We start from the raw sequence: 6,000 nt of genomic DNA on the forward strand, positions 1-6,000 counted from the left end.
TGGGTATGCTTGAGCTTTAAATAAAAGACAACTTTTGTTGGTGTGCTGGCTCTACAACGTGTAGGGCAAACCAGTAAGTCACATTTATTTACTTACTGCCTACATGTCAAACAACCAGCACAGCAAGGTCTTTTATATTTTGGTTACTTAAATGTTTTAAATGAAATAATAAATAGCTCTCCAAATTTAATGATTCCTTAAAACTGGAAACTCATTTACTTCCAATGATTTAAATTAAATTCATGACATATTAAATGTAACAAAAGTATTTTGTATTTAATACAAAAAATTATTTTTGAGGTTTTAAATCAATTTGTTTGAAATGAAATCTGATGCATTTAATGCTGTATGGGAGTAATGAGTGTTTAAGCCGTATAAATGTCATGTCAACCGTCTGTCTCCCCTTGAAAACGTGCCAGTCTGTCACATCTGCCCACGCGCCTGCAGATGACAGTAATTTTCTCTCTCCTGCACTTTTTCACCCAATCACAACGGATAAAAGTGTGTTTCATCTTACAAAATAACCTTCGGTTATTCATTTTTCAAAACACACACACTTTTACTCTCAAAATCTTTTCAATCTTCAAATCTTCATCCTACACTCATCAATGGCAGAACAATAACAGCAATCACCACGTGCTGCAAGCCAGCAAGAGGAACAACAGCAACAACAACCTCAAACAGTCGAACCACAACAGCAACCACAACCTGCCCCACAACCGGCACCGGCACCGGAGGAACCGGTGGTTCAAGAACACGTCGTTCAAGGACCACTGTTCAATCTCCACCCCAACCTGATTAGGGCTCCCAATGCACCTGATCACTCACTGATTCGCCTATCTAGAGGCAATGCTGCACATGCCCTCTCTATTCCTAAATCGAAGGTTAACAAAGGGTATGAGGCCCTCATCGAATACATCCGTCAATCACCTCTGGCAAGAGCCATCACTGGTGTACCTTCCCGATTCTATGCTGCCTGTTTGGCACGATTTTGGTATACTGCCACTGTTGCCACCACTCCCGGCAACGTTCCATGTATTCGTGGCATGGTGACTGAAACCCTAAATTGCTCTGTCACCGTCGAAGCTATTAGACGTGCTCTTCAATTGCCCGGTGGACCATTTGTTGCTTCACCTACTAGTGACGAATTAAGAAGGGAGGTGTTGGAGACCATTGGGTTTGCTGGACCAGTGGCACATACACCGTTGAGAAAGCATATGCCACCTCTGTGGTACTACTTCTTTGGGTTGATGACTCAGTGCATGAGTCAAAAGTCAGGAAGCTTTGACCAATGCTCAGATTTTGAGCTCAAGCTTGGTCATGGGTTGTTGTTCAACATGAACATCGATTACGCCCTTGAAATTTATTTGAGGCTAAGGGAAATGGTGACTGCTAAAGTAAGAACCAACTTGATTCCATTTCCACGATTCCTAAGCCTGGTATTTGAAAGTGAACTGGGTGAAGCTTATCAGCAAATTGCTGATCAATCATTTGAGGTCCCAGTAAAACAAGGGGGTATGCCAAAGGATGTACCTGCTGCTCCATATGCTGAGTTGACACCAGCAATGAACGAGTATCTTGCTGCTCGTCGTGGAGCCACCCAATCGACTGCCTCTGGTTCTGCACCAGCTGAGGGGGAGGGTCCTCAGCGAAAGCCAGCAACGCGAAGGAAGCAACCAGCTACCTCAACTAGTACAGCCACCGTCTCATATACTGGTAAAGCAGTAGTTGTATTAGAATCTAGTGCTCTCTAATCATAAAGAACAGCCCTAGTCTTATATACTGACTACCCAATTCTAGTGTTGGAATCCGTTGCTCATCTATTTCTTGGTAACAGGCAAACCTAAGCGTGCCAAAGCTGGCTCCAAGCGAACCACAGGGGAGATTGCACCAGTCTCAGCTGCTGCTCCTGCAAAGGATGTAGCTATGGAACCTGGTGCGTTTCTAGACCAAACAGCAGAACAATCTAACTTAATTGAAAATTTTTTAACTGCTGACTTGAAAAATGTTGAGGGAGTTAACGGTATAACCCTGGCTCCCAAGCTGACTGGTTTTAAAACTGGTGTCAAGAAGAGTAGCAACCCATACTCGTCTAACCAGGCACTTCCACATTTTTCTGAAATGAACTTATTGCAATACTCTCTGCTGACAGTACAACCAGCAGAGAACATAACTGACCCCCAAAGCAGGCTTGAGCTGGGTCTTCATCGTGTTGAACCAGCTCAGGTGACTGCACAGCCAGTATGTTACTCGGATACTGATAAGAGTCGCACTCCTACATCATTACCAGCCAGATCTCTTACACTATCTGGGTCAACATGTGTTGCCAATGAGTCAGCAGAGTCACCGCTGTACTTACAGACACCTTCTTCTGTCTCATTCGAAGGGCTGACCAAATCACAAGTCTGTCCCCAGAGACCAAAAACAGATGCAATTGTTGAGTCAAATTTATTTGGTTCTACAGTTGCTAACATAACTTGTTCTATTGTTTCAGTTCTTAGCAGGGTAGATGAACAGGCAGAGGGGGAGCAAAATAAAGATGTTGTTATTCCTACTGGTGATATTGCTGCCTCTGCTACTGGTGTTGGCGCCACTGATTCTGTTACTGGTGGTGCTGATGCTAGTACTGTTGATTCTGCTGCTGCTGGTGTGGAAGATGTTATCATGGAAGAACCTCCTGTTCTTGAGAAGGTTATTGACAATATTGTCAAGGATGTTCTTCTTGATGAACCTGTCACCCAGCCAAGAGTGGACTCTGCATTAATTTCTGATGAGCCTGCTGATTCTTCTGATTCTTCTTCTATGGAACGTCAAGTTCTTACAGAATCGGCAGTTCGTCATCCTATTGGTCCGATTTTGGTTGCTACTGAACCAACTGCTGAGATGGAGTTTGAAACCATTCAGCCGAATGCAGCTAATGTTATTGTCATTCCTGGTTCTGATTCTGGTATTGTTACAGCTGATGCTAGTGCTAGTGCTATGTTTCCATCTGATTCTGCTATGGATGCTGGTACTAGTGCTACTTTTACTTCTGATACTGGTGCACAGGTTGCTGATGTTAAGGATGCTGGTACCTCTGCTGACACAACTACTGATTCGACTAAGGCTTCTGTTACTGAGGAAACAAAGCCATATGTTGTGCAGGTACCAGATCCAGATGAAGTTGTTCCTAACTTCATTTTCAAGGGAGCTTCAATCTCTCCCAAGATTGCTATGCTGGTCGATCAGCTGACCATTGATCCCGAATCTGCAATAGTCTCAGCCAGCAGATTACCTCGTGAAGAGATGGTTGAGCTATTATCTCAGCTTGATAGACCAGCTAGAGAAGAAATTTATGAGAGGATAGCCCTGCTGGAGCAAATCAATGAACAGCCTTACTATCATGTTTTTGGTATGGCTCCAGCTGCTTCGCCATTTCCTGGTACATGGAGGCCTCTCAAGTTTGTCATCGATCCTACTACTGGTAAGTGTGTTATGCAAAATGTCCCTGATTCGCCAGTACCTTCTTCTTCCTCAGCTTCTTCCTCCTCATCTTCTTCTGATGAGGATGCTGATGAAGGTACTGGTAAGGGCGAACCAGTCATTCATGATAACGTGACTGGTTCCAAAGACAAACCAGTGGATCTTACTGATGACAATGCTGATAGTAATGCTGACAAGGATATCAGTGGTTCTAAGCCTTCGGGCGAAGGTAAAAACGATGGTGATCATGGTGATGAGTCAGCTCCTGACCTTCCATCTCCACCACCCCACGGTGATACTCCTCTGTTAGCTTGTGCTGACCAACCTTCAACCTCTGCATACTTAAAGTTCAATGCAGATGAGGTTGCTGATATTTCCACCTTTGCTGTCTATAAGACACTGCAAGGGATCACACCAAATTTGGAGGAAACTATTCGCAGAGCTATTATTGATAGTGTCTCTGCTGCTGTCAGATCTGCTGGAGAGGCTGTTACAACTCCTATTGATCTTAAACTCCAGCAGGTGTGTGCTTTTACTGATGTGGCAGTCGAAGCAATCACAAAGCACCACGAAGATGAAGAGGAGCTTGAAAGGCGAATTATCTCTCACAATGAGTACTGTGAAAATATCACCCGACTCCAAGCTGATTTGGATGCTGCTAACCGCAGAAATACTTTCTTAAATGAGGAGAACAGGGTGTTACACGAGAGATTGGAATCGCAGGAAGCTCAAATGGCTAACATGATTCCTGCTGCTGCCTATGTTCAGATGGTTGAAAACATGCAACGAATGGCTGCTTTGCAAGGTGATGTTCGGGCCATCGTTGAACAAATGGCTATGGGTGTAGCCAGGAATGAAGTTAGATCCTCCAATCTTCTGCTAAGACAATTTGGTGTGGATCCTGGTGCCCATCTTACTCCAGAGGTTGCTGAGTGGAACAATTTTGCCTTCTCTGCTCCTCAGTCAGACAGTGATCTTGATGCTACTGTCTCCCCTTCTATTCACCCTACTGCCCGTGCTGATGACAAAAAGGGGGAGAAAAAGTCCAAAAAGAAATCTAAAAAGAGAAAACAGTCTGAGGGGGAGCATGAACATGAAAAGGCTCCTAAACAACCCAGGAGAGATGGAGATGGTGATGGTGATGGTCAAGACACTGGCCCTAAGCCCAGCAACGCTCATACTGAAGCTGGTGGTGCACAGGCAACTGGTGGTACTCAACCCAGTGTGTCTGCCACACCAGTGGATGATATTGGTTCTGGCAGTAAGCCCAGTGATGTTTCTGATATGACTGTAGCTGAAGCTTTTGTGCTGTCTCAATCTATTGAACGTAAAATGAAGAGGAAGTTAGAGAGACATCAAAAGCGACAGCAGGAACTAGATGATGCCTTCAATGCCAAGTTTGAGGCCTTTGCTGAACTTAAACGTCGTAAGATTATGCACAGAAGATGGCTAAGTCCAAAAGCAATGGAAATCGATGATGACCTGACTGCCTTTGATAAACACAGAAAAGAGGCAAGAAAAAGAAATGCCAAGTTCATGGTCAAATACGACAAACAGAGGGCAAAGCTGTATGCACAGAGAGCAGAAAGAATCAGGAACATGACTCCTGCTGAGATGAAGGATTACCTTGATTCTACTGAGTCAACTGGTGGAGTTAGAGCTGATATTTTCATGAAATGGGTTGATGCTATGTTAGAAGCCAGCTCTACTCCTCAACCAGCATCTGCTGCTCAGCCAGCTACACAACAAACACAGCCAACAGAAACAATCATCCTTAATGATGATGATGTTATTAGACAGGGGGAGCATCTTGCTATTGTTCCTTACCTGCCTCCTATTCAACCAGTATCGACACAAGAACCATCAGCTGAACCCAGGCCTATTGACAAATACAGGGTGAAATCTGCTCCTAGGGACAATCAGCCCCTGAGGAAAGGACCCCTATTCGAGGCAGCTGATGAAGGTACTGAAGTGGTTGAGCCAGCTGATACTAATCAGTCAGCTGGCGTTGAAGACACAGCAAGGAGTGCTGTGATAGAAGACCCAGCCAGAAGTGTGCTGCTGGGTAGTACAAGTGTTGAAGACCCAGCAAAGTTGGTTGAGCTGGGTGCTAAACAAGTAGATGATGAAACGGTTGATCCTGCTGACTTCACAGTCTGGGGAAGAGACGGCCAAACATTTGTTCTATCTCCTCTTCCTCCCCAGATTCAAGTTTACTTTGACAGAACATAGGATAACCGGGTCAATCAGCATCCAGTTAGTTCATCTGGCAGCTATGAATCATCTCTGTATCCTCCATCTTCCCCAAGGGTTCATGACAAACATATCACTTGGGAAGATGACTCAGTAACCCATGGTGAGCCGAACATCAGAAAAATGAACCCAGATGAAAGAGATGCCTACAGACTTCAGATCACTGTTCCAGAGTTGCTTGAACAAAGACAAATTGAACTTAATGAAAGAATTCGTCAAGTCAGGCTGCTGCATCATCCTCTTGATCAGCCACGCTAAATTGTTGCACTAACCTTTGGCGTTGAC

This window comes from Rutidosis leptorrhynchoides, chromosome 4 (assembly GCF_046630445.1).
Source record: "Rutidosis leptorrhynchoides isolate AG116_Rl617_1_P2 chromosome 4, CSIRO_AGI_Rlap_v1, whole genome shotgun sequence".
In the NCBI taxonomy this organism is placed as follows: Eukaryota; Viridiplantae; Streptophyta; class Magnoliopsida; order Asterales; family Asteraceae; genus Rutidosis; species Rutidosis leptorrhynchoides.